Source organism: Fukomys damarensis, unplaced genomic scaffold (genome assembly GCF_012274545.1).
Source record: "Fukomys damarensis isolate Sample0158 unplaced genomic scaffold, DMR_v1.0_HiC HiC_scaffold_16, whole genome shotgun sequence".
NCBI classification, from domain to species: Eukaryota; Metazoa; Chordata; class Mammalia; order Rodentia; family Bathyergidae; genus Fukomys; species Fukomys damarensis.
The window spans coordinates 131989078-132005136 of NW_022900928.1; the positions used below are offsets into that span (position 1 = coordinate 131989078).

A 16059-nucleotide genomic window follows, 5' to 3' on the forward strand; every position below is an offset into this window, starting at 1 on the left:
CTCTCTCTCTCTCTCTCTCTCTCTCTCTCTCTCTCTTATTCTCTCTCTCTGGATTGAACCCAGGGCCTCTGCATACTTGGAAAGCACTGTACCCCTGAACCATATCTCTAGCCCTTTGTTATTTATTTCCTTTTGATTTTTAAGACAGGGTTTTGCAGGCCTCAAACTCAAGCTCCTTCAGCTTCAGCCTCCTGAGTGCTGGGATTGCAGGTATGCACCACCACACGCAGTCTGTGCAGGGTCCTGCTGGCTCAGAAAGCACACTACTCCAAAAGTGAGGGTGACAGCCACTCCACTAAGCTCTCCACTGTAGGATAAGGGACAGACAAGAGTGAGTTACTGTCTTCACCCACAAGAGAAGAATACAGTTCTTCCACATGACTTCCCATTGTAAAACAGCCTTTAAACTGAAAGTAACAGAATGTTCATACATTCACCATGGTACTTCCAATGACTGAGATATAAAATTCATGAGTGCTCACAGAATACTAACACACCCGGCTTAACAATGGGGTAGGGACAATTCATGTTCGCTCTAAGGCGTGCATGTGCAAGTGTAAACTAGTACAACCATGGTAGAAATCCGTGCAGAGATTCTCAGGAAACTAAAAGTACAACTCCCACTTGACTCACCTGTTCCCCTTCTAGATATCTTTTCAGAAGAGTTAAGAGGGCTGGGGATTTAGCTCAGCGGTTCAGTGGCCTGCCTTGCAGGTGCAAGGACCAGTGTTCAATCCCCAGTACCAAAAAAAAGAGTTAAGACATCATGTCACAGTGATCTGTGCATATCCCTGTTTATAGCAGCATGGCTCATAATACCTAAGTCTTGGAAGCAGCCTGTGTGTCCATCAACAGATGAACAGATTTTTAAAAGATATGCTATTACACACCATGAAGTATGACTGTGCCATAAAGAAGGATAAACTTGAGTCATTTGTGGGAAAATGGACTCACCTGGATGCCATAATGTTAAATGAAATACATCAGACACACAGGCTTAACCATCACATGGTTTCTGTTCTATTAGAAACCTGAAGTATAAATAAAGAGCAAAATAAAAGATAGATAATAGGAAGTAGGGGGATAGACCTTTCTCAAAGGGGAAGAGAATCAAGAGATGGAGGGAAGGGAAGCGAGGGAAGAGAAAGGAGATGAAAGCAGGAAGTATTATGTGCTGTGTACGTGCACCATCTCCCCATAAGGAATGTAAGCACACTATGCGCTACAGACATGGACTAACACGTGAAAAGATGACTGGAAAGGTTACAAGCTAAAAAGACTGGCTGAGGGCACACTTAAAAGTCCACAGCTTCCTCACTTGGAAAGATGTGCTTGTCCAACGGTAGTGTGTGATTTACACGCAAGGATGATTGTGATTGCAAAGAATAAACTGCTAAGTCCCACAACCCAAAGGCATAGCACAGGTGCTCTGCTAGACAAGACAAGTGCGATACACCAGCGCACGTGTGAGGTGGCTCTGCCGGTGTGAGGTCCCAAGGAGCCAAAGCTGCCCAAGGGCACCAGGCGCCAGATCCGTGCTTACCTGAGGAGGGGAGTTTGGAGGGAGGATCTGCAGAGGCTCAGTAGCACTTTCTGGAGGGATGAAGATACCCTGCTTAATATGAGAATCATACAAGAGATCATATATAATCCAAATTCATCGGATTATACGTTTGAAATTGCTGCATTGCGTTGTATGTGGATCAGCCCTTAATAAAGTCAACTGTAAGTCATGCTCACGTGAAAACAGCTCGGACAAAGTACTGATAAGAAAAAAGGAAGCAAAGCACCCATCCCAGCGCTGGAGGAACAGAGGGAGGGCCACGAGAATGCCGGGAGCTCCTTTCCCTGGGGAAGATGGGTGTGGAGTTCCAATTCCTGTCGTCAGGGGTGGCCTTGGCCTCCAGGATGGCTGCCAGTGCTGTCCCCCAATACCCAAGTGCGTCCCCGCCTGTGTGCTGCCCCCCTTGCCATCAATGTCCCCTGCTGTGTGAGGAGAGACCACTCCTACTCTGTTTCACAATCCCAGAGTCAACTTCACGTCAGCATAATCAGGACACCCAAGGCTTCCTGGGTTGGCTTGGATACATGGGTTCTGTTGCTGCATTCGATTTTCGTAGGGTCAGAAAAAGAGTCAAGAAAAATTCTCAGTGTGAGAATGGGAAAAAAAAAACTTTATTAAATATCAGTGTAGGATAGCTGTCTTAAAAAGAGAAAAAAAAGCTTAGCTCTGAAAGACTTCAGTGGAAATTAGGATTTTGGTGTGCTTGAGCCAGTGTACCCTCACATGACAAAGGCCCTCGGTGAACACAGAGGGGCCTGGCCGTTCATGCCTTGCTCTCTGACGCAGGGACCCATCTGTCCCTGGTGAGGAAGTAGATCCTGCACAGAAAGAGGGAGCCAGACCTGGTCTGTGTCCAGCTGCCTCATGGCCAAAGAGGAAGCGAGCCACCGGGTGGCTGGCAATGGACAGTGGAGGTGATTAGAGTGCAGGAAACTTGTCACTCGGAGGATTTGCCTGGAGGAAATGCAGTAAGAGGCCTTCAGAACAGGCAGGCTCACAGCCCAGGGCATGAAAGGGCATCAAGAGAACAGACACCACCTGGCCCCAGCTGAGAATCGGGGAGGCACCGGTGCCCACCATGCTCCTGGGGCCCAAGGGTATCGAAGGACAAGTTCACATGACTCTAGAACCTACGCGCATTTTCCGTCTAGTTCAAAATGGGGCCTGAACAACAGCCCAGTCTCCAGGAGGACATCAAAAGAAGATTTGGCCCTCCAGTAGCAAAATCGGTTAGCATGGTACTTATACAAGGAGCATTCAGAATGACTCTTTATTTTTATGACCATACAGAGGTGTGATCAAATCCAAAGGGAATAGTTTAAAACGATACCATCTGTGAGTGTCTTTACTTGTGCTCCCCTGGCTGCCTCAATGTCCCGGATCCATTCAAAATGTTTACCTTCCATGGTCATTTTTACTTTGGGGAAGAGCCAGAAGTCACAAGGTGCCAGATCCGGCCAATAAGGTGGATGAGGATACATTATAACATTTTTATGAGCCTGTCTTTCTGTTGGATGGCAAGTTGGCAGCAGCATTGACTGTATTTCTGATCATATCTAATAAAGGTACTCACAACATAGAACTCCAGAACTGCTTCAGAAAGTGGCAAGAATAATGCAATACATGTATTCAAATCTTGAAGTATTTCAAAGGGGATTCATGACAATGTGTCTTTTCCTCTAATCATTTTTTAAAAAATTTAAATAGCCACTGTATTTTTTATCATACCATGTATAAGCTATGGACAGGATGGGGGAAGGGATTGCAATTAATTACCAGGCAAAGGAAAATAGTTTAGGGAAGGTATCCCCAGGGTTTGACTGATGTCAGACCCAGCTTTGGTTCATAAAAGCCTCATTTCTGGCCCCAGGTTCACAGGTAGGTGTCCCAGCTCGAGAACCAGCCACCTCCTCTTTGCCCCATGGTGCTTTGACCGGAGAGGGAAAAGAAAATCTCCCACTGTGCCACAACCTCCCAGAACAAATTACAGGTAAATATATGAAAATATGCTAGAACCCCTAGGCATCATAGAGACTCAGTTAAATGAAGCATCAGATCATGTTTTGCTATTAAACGTGAAAAGTCCTTAAAATGATAATACCTAATGCAAAAAAAGGCACTCATGGCTACTTCTGAGATGCAAACTGGTTCATTCTAGAGCCAAATGCATCAAAAAATAAAAATAAAAAACATGGACAGATGCTTCACGTGTCCAGCACCTACTCTTCTTCAAAGCCATGGTCCTTTCTGGAAGATTTCTGGGGTGTTTCACATCAAAACTCTACTCCCAAGGGTGAATGTGAGTTTGAAGCCAATCCTTGAAGAGTCCCTGAAGACCTTTCCAGAACTACAGGGAAAAACATGCTCAGATCCTTTGTGGCCCATCTAAGCCAAGAATGTTCCCTTTGACATCACATAGAGAATTCCTGCTATAAAATGAAGCCCACACAAAGAAAAACAGAGAAAAGATAGGGAGACACAGACCCAAGGCCATAATTTTACAATATCTGAACTCCTGGGTCCAGCTCTTCCTGAAGCTAAACCCACATCTTTGATCTCCCAGTCAACTAAGTCAATACCCTTTAGTTTCTGCATTGTGCTGCGTTGAGATGAACTCATTTCTGTTGTAACCAAAAGATTCTGATCCATATCCACTCTCCCAGCAAGACCACTTCTAAATAATGTGCCTTACAGAAATCATGAATTAAAAGGAGACTCTGTTGTATGGGGGTGTCTTAGTTACTTTCTCATTGCTGAGACAAAATACAGGGCTCTCAAAGTTAAATAAATCAAGGCTTATTTGGCTCACAGTTTGTAGAGGTTTCAGTTCATAGATGGCTGGCTCCAAGGCAGGGTGTCATAGGTGTCATGGCAGAGGGACATCACAAAGGAGAAACAGTTCATGGCAGGCAGAAGGCAGCAAGCAGCAAGTGACAAGTGACAGATTCTTTCTGTCCCTTTCTATTGTATCCAGATTGTGCAGGTAGCACTCATACCTAGGCTGGAGCACCATTAATCCTACCTAGAACCAAGCCAAACCAATGGACTGATTTAGTAATCACATATGCTTAACCCCAGCACCACACATTCTAGATCCAGCCACCTCTGAAAAGCCCCACCTATGACCACATGAGGCTTTGAGGGGAGATCTGGGCACAAGCCATAACAGGGGGTTAGAAATTATTTATCGCTCAAGATTCTAAATGATCAAACCATGACAGCAAAATATATGCTTTCCAAAGAGCTGAGAGATAAAAATTTCAATTCACAGATAAAGTTAACAGGCAGATAACTGGGAGATGATATTTTGGCATGTATTTTAAAAATTAAATGTAGACTATAGAGGGAAGAAATAGAGGATGGTAAAAGACTATGATGTTTATTCGCCAAATAGCTTATATGTGTAATGAAATGTCCTCATTATGAATCAATAACTAAATGAACAAAATAGTCACTTTGCACCTATCAGATTGGTCCAAATTTACATTGAGACAATATTGAGGGGGAGGAGGCACTCGCAGCAAGAGTCCACAAGCATCGTTAGGAGGAGCATAAACTGGCAAAGCTCTATTAGAAAGTAAGTTGGAAATAATTAGTGAAAATTAATCTGCACATCTATTACCCCAGAAATTCCATGCTGGAGTAGAGAAACTTTCTCCCTGGGTCACTCACATGCATGACTGAGAATGTTCCCTGCAGCAGCGATGGTACTCGCATCAGGCTGGGAATAATAAGCAAAGCACCCAGCAGCTGGAGGAATAAATATATGACTTAGTACCTGAATGATGGAACACAGTGCAGGAAACAAAAGGAGAGGAAAGAGGCTAAGTAGATCAACTCACAAAATGCTCAGTAATAATGCTGAATACAAATCAAGAAAGGCAGATTTAGAGACACAAAAAGTAATAGAGGTCACCAAATTACACATATATATGTATATGTATGTATGTATAAATAATGGTCTAAAAACTAGATCAGAAAGACACATGAACTACTCAAAAAGCACAGCCCATGGGGAGAAATAGAACAAGACTTGGGATGAGGGTAAAGAAGGAAAAAACAGTAACGCAACATTTTTGTAAATGAAGACAGGGTTCCCTGAGCTGGTGATACTGCCCAGAGCAATTCTGTGAACCTGTGATACAAAACGAACAAAAATTATGAACATACATGACTATTGTTACAGCAATGGTTGTGAAAGATCAGAAACTACTTAAATTATCCAAGAAGGAAGGAATCAATCAAATAAATTACGGCACATCTAGTTGATGAAATAATATATAGCCATTAAAATGATTCCACAGAAATACATTAATCGATATGGAAGGTAATTCATAATGTATTAAGTTAAAAAGCCAGTTATAAATAGCAGGTCTGGTTGCTTTATTCAGAACACAGAGAACATTCTGGAGAGAGTTATATTGAAGCTTTAATCTGGAATCATTTTTTCTGCATTTTCTCCTGTTTTATCCATATCTTTTAATATGTAACGGTGGACATAGATCAGTTGTACAGTAAAAAATTAAGAAATTTCCCAAAGGCTCATTTATTTGGCAATGAGGTACAAGGCAGAGCAAAGACAAATAAAGAACAGAAAGCCATGGGGCAAGAATTGAGAAACCAGACAGAGCAAGAGCAACTTTGTCAAGACATAAGAAACTATAAGAAACATAAAAAACATAAGAAACAAAGGTCACCCAATCTCCCTCAAGATCCTTACACATGCGCAAAACCAGAAGTACGCATCTCTTTGCTTCATGGTTTTGATCACACCTCCACTTCCCACACCGTGGGCTTTGGGTGCCATGACACCTCCTGTAAAAACCTTCTATGGTCAAAAATTCCCCCTCCAAGTGAATGGGCAGAACCTGGCACCCACTAGGCCATGATCCCTGAATCCCCAGCTGCAGATCCTCCTGAAATCCCAGAACCTTAAGAGTTATCATGTTACCATGTGGTGGATCTGACAGATTCCATGTTCTTGTGTACAGCAAGCAAAGAACTGCAAAGCGTACACACGATAGCGGGGGAAAACAGCCACAATTACTGAAGACCACAAGCAGAGAAATTGTGCCTGAATGACAAAAAGGCATACTGCATTCTGTGCACATAAATCGGGCTCTTGGGCTCAAGAGGGAGAGAGGAAAAGAACAGAGAGAGAGACCACGTGTGCTTTGGTCTGGAGCTCTGTGGAATGCTGCGAGGGTGGCACCCAAACTCCAGTGGGTGGGGGACTGATTAGGGAGTGGTAGCCTTAGGGTGGCCCTTGCAAGCGCCTCTGTAAGGAGGGAGTGGCTTCCTCATCCCCCAGAACCCTATCTGTGCCAGCACTGAGGAGTGTACCTGTGCTTCTTCCTTGCTCTCATTGCTCCTTTCCTCTTGTTCCTCCTCCTGAGTGTGCTGCCTGAGTCCCCTGGGGCCCTCGATAGCATAACAGTAAGACACTCAAGTTCCCGGGCCAGCTGCGCTATTTTCCTGTAACATCTGTGAGTGGTTGCCAAGATCAAACTAGTTTTGTTATTGTAGTATATCAATTCCTGCGGGTGGTGATTTCTGGAAGAAAGAGAAGCTCAGCCCTGTGAGGGCTTAGTGACCTGCCAGTGTCTCTCTCCCCGGATGACAAAATAGCCTAAAGGCAGAAGTCACTGGTGAGAGTGATGCCACTGCAGGTTTTCTTCCTGTACCATATACAAGTCCACTTCCAGGTGGCTGTGCAGAAAACAAGGCAGTTTTAAACCCTCTCAGCTCACCACCTCAGTTTCTGGGTCCCTTGGCACCTGCATGTCCACACCGTCCTGTTGGAAGGGGCCCAAGGGAAAGACTACAGAGGGCAAGGACACAGGAGGAAGACAGCACCAAGAGCTACATTCACTACTTCACAGGGCGGGACTCCACTGAAGGATGCAGGTTTTCACTTCTCAGGGCACAACACAGGAAAGCGCTTTCTGCCCAGGACTTTGGACCTTTCCTGGGACTCACAAAAATAACTCCCAAAAGTGCATTGAAATGGGTGGCAAACTCCCAACTGAAAATCCAACCCCAGCCCAGGAGGTCAGCTCCAAGTGACCCTGGCTGCTTCCTCAAGTGCCCGTGCCCTTTATGCGGGGTTAAATGTCTACAGGGGAAATAATTTTGTGATTGCCAAAAAAAGGTAAAGTTCAGTAGTATAACTCAGCCCCAAGTGTCTGGTCACCATTTACATGAGAATCGAGTTGATATGTTGGCCAGTGTTCAGGTTCATATGTAGATGTCCCTCCAAAACCTCATAGGTCAGAGGCAGAGTTAAGTTGTGCTCTTAGCAACAGGGGAGGTGACAGCTAAAGCCTGAGGACATTCCTGTCCTGTTTAGTCCCTCTGCCAGGAAATCAGGGAAAGAAGAACTCTGAAAAGGCCACACACACACAGCACTGTAACTCATTCTACTTTTCATGGTGGGGAGGAGGACAGTTCCATGTTAGCCCTATGGCGTTATCTCCAGTTTGCTCAGTCAGTTGTGAAAAGAAATTCAGGAAGCCCAAGTAGAACAAATCGACCCCTGAAAGCACAGTATTTTAACCAGGAACCAGAGTTCCTAGAGTTTTACTTGGAGTTTTACACTTACCTGTCTGAGATGGTTTCAGTTTCACTCATTATTCTCGTCGATGGGAATTATTTTGCATTTATGCCACTCTACCAACTCATCCTCTTCAGATGGGCAGGGTCCAGCCATAAGTTCTCAGATCTTCTCCACAAACACAAGGAAGATGAACACATCTTGGCAGCCACTCCTGCTGGAGTTAAATATGAGTTCAAGGACAGGGCTGCCATATAGCCCAGTACAGCCCTAGGCTACAGTAATGGGAGTGCAACATTCATTTCCAGGCCCGTGATTGGCAGAATCAGATCATAGCCTTTCCACTGGACCTCCTCTATGGAACAAGTTTGAAAGGACATGTTGAAAGAGACCAGGAGTGCCAGGTAAGGCAGGACACACCTGTAGTCCCAGCACTCTGGGAGGCTGAGACGGGGGATTATGATTGTCACTGAAGCCCAGCCTGGCAACTTAGTGCTTAGCAAGACTGTCTCAAAATAGAAAGTAGCTGGGGCTGTATCCCAGTGTGGAATTCCCCAAGTTCAATCTCCAGGGCTTAAACAAAAGCAGCAGCTGAAATATCCCTGGACATCTTTTCTGGCTTCTGAGAAGCATCTCTTGTTTGCAGCACTGTCTCCTGGTACAGGCTGGGTGCTGCCTCTTCCGCTCTGCGTCTTCCCAGGGGGTCTGAAACACCCATGTCTGCCACCTCTATTCCTGCTGGGAAAGGAGGCTTGGCTACAGTTCTCAATCAGAAGCTTTAGTCAAAATAGCACATCCAGGTTACATAAGCATGTGTCTGCAGAGAGCATAAAAGCAAACCCAACCGCATGTTCTTCGCAAGAAACCTCAGAGTTGGCAAAGGCCAGGGTGAGAGTCCCCCGGGTCATGGTCCCCTAGGGTGGTGGCAGAGGTGGCCATTAGGAACTGGGAAATCATGGGCACTCACTGTTAGGCTGAGCAGCTGGCTCTGAAAATCTTCCTACTTTCTCCTCCGCACTCCGTCCACGCTTTTGACAACGTGCATAGATTACTTTTTTGTGTCTAAGAAGGAAAGGAAATAATTTTCTTAACAAGTCAGGAAATACAAACACTTCTTTTTCTGAACAGTGAAATAAGTTTTTAAAACAATATGCATGCTAAGAATTATTAACATTCATCAGCGGTGCAGCAAGCTATGGAAAGCTGGCCTAGCTACAGAAGTCAGAAGAAATGCAACTGTTACTGGTATTTCCTAGATGGCTCATATGCAAGCACGGCTGCAGCCTCTGGCCTCACATACACATAATCAGTGAAATCAGCAGTCACATCAGTGGCATTTGCAGTGGCACAGAGAAGATGTGAAGTGTGAGCACAGCCACATGGAAGAATGGAACTTTCAGTCAGGCATGGTGGAGGCATGCACCTGTAATCCCAGCACTCTGGGAGGCTGAGGCAGAAGGATCACAAGTTTGAACCCAGCCTGGTCAACTTAGCTACTTAATGAATTTTTAAAACTTTAAAGGGTGGGATGTAGCTCAGCATGAAGACCTTGGGTTCAATTCCAAGTACCGCAAGAAGGAGAAGGAGGAGGAAGAGGAGAGGGAGGGTATTTTCCCTGAGAAACAGAAGTCTGAAAGACTGGACCTGGGGAGAATCTGAGATGGACAAGGGTAACACAGGAGCCCCCAGAGCAGCTCCAAGAGAGGCCAGCAGCCAAACAGCCCCCAGATTTTCCATGTGTTCCGTCCAAGAAGTACCCTCACTTGGACACACGGGGCATCCATGTCCACCCAGTGACTGGCTCAGGATGAACCACACAGCACTAGGTGAGCAGAGACCTGGCCCCTTCCTCCAACCCTCCTCCCAGACACCAAAACATGAAAGGAACAGGGAAATCAGGGAGAGCAGAAGGATCTGGGAGTGGCCTTCCTGGTTCTGGTCCCCAGAACAAAGCTAGGTTGTGCAAAGGGGAGAGAGAAGCTAGATTGAGATGGAAGTGTTAAACCGCACTGCACTCTGTCATGTCTGAAAGACTGAACCACACAGGATCTTCCTAAGAGGTTTCTGGAGGGTGAGAAGGAACAAAGCAACTAAATGCCAAACCACAATTTGTCATCAAATCATATTGTACAAGTAAGAACTTCATGGCAGGAAGCTCCTAAGTCCCCTCTCTGAGCCCTTGTGCTATTGTTGACATTTATTTTGCTTTTTCGTGTGCTATAAAGATAATGGCATTGCTACCATGTTTGGTCTACACTAGTGATGGTGAACCTTGTAGAGACCAAGTACTCAGACTGCAACCCAGAACCTATTTATTTGTCACAAAGCTGGTGATGTTGGGGTGACTTGGCTCACATGCCAACAGAGAAGGCTCTACATGCCTGTGTAGCACACGTACCATAGATTTGCCACCAGCACTCTAGACTTGATTATCTTTCAGCATGATTTAAGATAATAAAAACTAAGAGTGCTATCTTTACTTTCACATTTACCACTTCAGCACTTTTCATTTCTTGTGTAGACTCAAGTTTCTTTCTGTTGTCATAATCTGGTCTGAAATTTTTCCTCTAGCATGTCTTTTGGTACAAGTTCTCTTGGAATTAATTCTCCAGGTTTTTTATTTTGTTTTTCTTTTCTGTCTTCTTCACACATGGGGCCAACAATCAGGCAAGAGGATTTCAGCCATAACTTTGAACTGATTGTCCAAGGAGGTGGTGGAATAGTCTGAGCACGGGGACCCCTATGAATTTACCCCACTCAAGGCTCTTCCCTGCAGGCCCACCAGTTACTCACATGAAAGATGAAGTTGGGCAGGTAGAAGACACAAGCTCCCCAGTGGAGCAAGCCTGGATGGGGGTCACTCACTGGAAACACATAACACCCAGCACAGACGAGGAACACTGAGACAACTTGGCAACCCAGCCCCAACATCAGGTAATTCCAGAGCTGATGGTACATGGAAGGTAACCATGGCAAGAAGGAAACCAGACCCCTCACTCTTGACCTGACAGACTCAGCAGTACACACAAAAGGCCTGGTAGAGGAGGCTGCCGAGGTCAGGGCAGAAATTGGGTTTAGCTCAGGCTTCACTGGCCCGCAGGGATGCTCCTGATTCTCTCCTCACTCTGTGGTCCTCAGCAGTATGACTATGATGTGTGCACTAGGCACAGTGGGGTTTTGTTTCATCATTCATGCCAGTTCATGCTCTGGGCTTCTTAGCTGTGTAGACTAAGTGAGGTCTGTAGTTCATTTTGGAGAGTTCTCTTGCCTATCTAAATATTTTCTGCCTGTTTTCTCCTGTTTGTTTTCTGGGCTTCCAATTACACATATATTGGACTACGTGATATTGTCCTATAGTCTCTGAATGTTCTCTTTGGTTAGATTTTTTTCTTTCAGTTTCGGTTTCAGTTTCAGTTAGTTTTTAGTAACCCATTTCCACATTCACTGCATTTTTTCTTAGCCATATCAGCTATGTCTGATGAACCTGACAAAGGCTTTCTTCATCTCTGTTACCATGGGTTTTTGGTTTTTTTTTTTCTTAGTATTTCCACTTGATTTTTTCTTACATTTCCATTTCTGGGTTAGACTCTTCCTTTTTTTACTTTTAATGTATTCTTTTAATAAAATACTTTTGAATTTAAATGTTTAAAATGTATTCACATAAAAAAAACCACATCAAAATACAAGGCTGTGTTTAGACAAACATAGTTTTTTGTGGAATCTGGATTGGTTTTAAATGAATGTTGAAAGAAAGTTTTTTGATACGGCATGCATTAACTATTTGTAAAGCATGTTCAACCAATTCAGAGGATGCAACAGTAATAACCCTACTTTTAGTTTTCTTTCAGTCAAAATACTGGGCGGGTGTTAGCATATGTTTGCAAAACGTAAAAGTTGTATTCATTTTGGGGAATTGGTAAATGTATAAAACATATTTTGATCATCTTCAGTCCTGCTTGCATACATTGTGTGATTTTATATGCTAATTACGTTTATTCAGTGTCTTCATTACTTTTCTCTCATTGCTGAGATAAAATATCCAACACCCAAAGTTAAAGGGGGAAAAGTTTATTTAGCTCACAGTTTATAGAGGTTCCAGCCCATAACTAGCTGGCTCCAAGGCAGGGATGGCAAGCAGGAATCAAAGAGGAGAAGCAACACAGTGCACACAAAGCAGCAAAAGCAGCAAGAGACCTTACAGCATCTTTCTGCCCCTTTTATCTCCTCCAGACTACTGGGATCAGGAAGATGCCAAACCAATCACTCACATGTAGTGGTTTAGTGATCACACGCCCTGAATCCCAGTATCACACACTCTAGATTCAGCCATCTCTGAAAAAGAAAGCCCCACCTCATACACACAAGGCTTTGGGGAGGCTCCTGAGCACAATCCATAATGTGTAGTTCTATTAAATTCCCTGCTAGTTCCAACTTCTGGGATCATCTAAGTCTGACTCCGCTGATGGTTCATCTCTTGACAATAAGGTCATTTTTTTCTTTTTTGTGTGTGTATTGTGATTTTGGGTTGAAAGCTGGTCATCATCTATACCTGTTTGTAAGTTGGCCCCATCCCCTCCCAAACTCTGAGGTGGACAAGCAGGTGCTCATGTCCTCTCTTACTGCCCTGTGATTCCTTAGAGTTCAGGCTTCTCACTTGCCTTTGGATGGAGGCAGTCTGTTGGGTTTCAGAAAAGCTATAGTTTTATAGCTCATCTTTTTGTTACAAGGATTATCTTATTATCTTTCCACTTTTCTACAACCCAAACAGAACCTAAGTCCATCACTTTTCTTTTGAAAAGATTAGGAAGTTTGTTAGAATTCAAAAAGTTTTTTTCACATTTAAGTGTATTCTATGTAACACATTTCTTGGTGCATTCACTAATGCTATTTGCTTTTGCTTTTGTTTTTTGGTACTGGGGATCGAACTCAGGACCTTGCCCTTGTGAGGCAAGCGGCAGAATCACTGAGCTAAATCCCCAGCCCCTGCTTTTGCTTTTGTTTTTGGATCAATGTGACAGCATCAGGGGTTGCATGGTTTGCTTTATATGATGCCTTTACATATTCGAACATTAATTCCAAAACTACATGTAGTATTTTACAGTTTACAAGAGGCCTCCCCTTGAATATGTTACCTAATTGATTTTCACAGCGTGCTGAGACTCACATGTTCTTCTCCACACTCACAGCATGTGATTGGCAGAGCTGAGACATTAACCCAGCTCTGTGAAGCTAACTCCTATGGTTCTCTTCTCTGTGCCATGCTTGTCCTTATAGCTGTCAACTGAAAGGCTATTCTAAAACTCAGTAAGCCAGTTCCCTATTAAAACATGCCACAGAGGACTCATTACCTGAAGGTGCAGTAACTAAAACACTGTAATAAATTAGTTTTGTGATTTATGGGTGCAGTCCCTCCGTATCCCAGCATCCTCATCTGTGATGGGATTGTGCAGGAAGCCTCCCTACTGGGCTGCTGTGAGAAGGAGATGAAATAATAATGCAAAGCACCTAAAAGGAGTACTCAGTAATTGTCCAATGTTATTATTATTATAGGCCCCTATATTCTTTTGCAAGAAGTAAAATTCATGTGGAAAGCAATAAAGACATGTAGAGTTTTGATTAACAAAGTTATGTTTCCTCCTTAAACATTTACTCTGAAAACATTCAATCTCACTCCTGCAGAAATGCAAATCAAAACAACAATGCACTCTCAACAAGGATTTTTCTATATGCAACACAAACAACAAAATAGTGCCACTGGCACCTCCCTAGTTCCCAAATAGTACACAGTTGGGAGGTAACTGGTGTTGACGTGGATTAGCTGGAAGACATTCTCCAGCTAAGTAGCACCATATTTAAAAAGCTCCCTTGTATTTTGGGCAGACTGTTCTTAACATACCAATGCATTGTGGGTTTTTTGTTTTGTTTTGTTTTGTTTTTGTACCAGAGATTGAACTTGGGTCCTTGCGCTTGCAAGGCAGGCCACCGAACCGCTGAGCTAAATCCCCAGCCCAATTCATTGTGTTTTTAAAAGCAATCATAAGGTCTGGTTTGGTCTTCCATGGTGGATCATGGGTAGGGCCTCTCTCAACTATTGTGAGTCCACCTCTGGACCCAGATGGCCCCCTGGGCAGCAGTGTGAAGGGAGAGAAGAAAAGAGAGAGGCAGGAGAAGTAGGACCATGCCTTCATTTACAGATTCCAAGACCAATGGCAGGGAAAGTTGGCACCAACTTCCACCTCCACCACCAACTACTAGGCAAAGCTTGAGCAAATTGCTTGATTGTAATCGGCCTCTCTACTCTGTAGAACAAAAAACACTGGCCCTGTCTCCAGGCTGCTCTTTGGCTTTTGGCCCTGGGAGGGCCGTGAGATGTTCCAATGTTTCTGTGCCCGGTGGAGAGTGATCGCTGTCCCCTGCCCCAGCCCCTGCCCCAGAGTCTCCTGCCTTCTGCACAGTGTTTGTGCAGAAGGTTTGTGCTGGGTTCTCAGGCAGCCCCAGGCCCTACGGCATCACCTTCATCCATCCACTTTTGGTCAGTTATTGCCCAGACCCTGCCAAGAATGAGTCATTTCAGTGTCACACTTGCCTGTCCCATGGCATCTGGGGGTGTTCTGTGGGATGAGAGGCACAGCTCGCCTGGCACCCAGGACGAGCAGGCATCATAGTGAACCATGGCTGTGGTGGTTCCTAGCCTCTCAGTGTGCAACAGAGACAGACATGCTGAAGCGGGATGATGCTGTCTTCCTCTGCAAGGGCAGAGTGATTCCGGTCTGCAGCATCTTGAAGATAAAAGTCAAGGAAGCCAGAGGGTCAAAGGCATTCCCAATCAAGTGGAGTAAGAAAAGAGGGCATAGCAACAGGAGACTGAGAAGACTCCTGGCCAATTGAGGTTGAGGAACTGAGTGGTGAGAGAGCCATGGTTCATGAAGTATGTTTCTAACTGGGCATAGTGGCCCGTGACTGTACTCCCAGCACTCTGGGAGGCTGAGGCAGGAGGATCACATGTCTGAGTCTAGACTGGGCAACATAACAACTTAGTGAGGACCTGTCTCAAATTAAAATATTTAAAAAGGGCTGGAGATGTAGCTCAGTGCAAAGGCCCTGGATTCAATCCCTAGTCATGAAAACTAATTAATTCAATTAAAATGTGTTTTCACTTGAGGGGAACGAGATAGAGGCTGACTACCTGAAGCTGACAACTCCTAAGCTTTGGAGCTATTGGCATGAAGGGCCCTTCACAGAACCTGGGAGGGGCCAGGGAACACGCCAACATGGTCATGGGTGTTGGAAAAGTTCTGTGGCTTTAATACGCTTTACCAGCAGTGGGTCTGACCATGCTCTGTCTCCCCACCTCCCGCGCCCTCAACCTCTCCCTGTGCCCATGGCACAGGAGAGTAGTGTGGGAAGCTTGGGATCTGACACAGGGGAAGTTGCCGTGGTTACAAATTTAGTTGGCGGCTCATGAATATATTTATCTGGTTGGCGGTGACCTTCATGCAGAGCGAGAGCATTGCTAGCCTTTGCCGCTGGGAATGGCTGCCTGGACAAATCCTATGGCCCAGTTGACGCAGTGTTGTTTTATTATTATTATTTTATCGTTATTTTATTATCATCATTATTTTGTTAGTACATGTTTTTCAGTGCATCATGAATACATTCATGGTGGGAAGCTTGTACATATACATAACACATCTCATTTATTTTTATGTCCCTTCCCTCCCACCTTCTGTCTCTTAGTCCCCTTCCCATTTCCCAAAGATCTCTCTCCCACTTCCTGGTGCATATCTTTTAGTTTGCCCTTTGACTTATTTATATTTTGGGTTTCTCATACAGGAGACAGGATAGGATTTTTTAGTTTGCGTGTCTGACTTATTTCATGCAACATTTTGGCCTCAAGGTGCATCTGTTTCCCTAGAAATGACTCAAGTTCATCCTTCTTTCA

At 44.5% G+C, this 16059-nt stretch overlaps 1 long non-coding RNA gene across 1 annotated transcript; it reads right to left on the reverse strand.

Moving 5' to 3' along the window:
- Positions 1-4512: 4512 nt before the first annotated feature.
- LOC104863613 lies at positions 4513-11183 on the reverse strand. The gene is made up of 4 exons (XR_780630.1): positions 10911-11183; positions 9085-9179; positions 8166-8331; positions 4513-4586 (listed from the first exon to the last, which is right to left on the reverse strand). It is a non-coding gene; the product is annotated as an uncharacterized LOC104863613 (long non-coding RNA).
- Positions 11184-16059: the final 4876 nt, after the last annotated feature.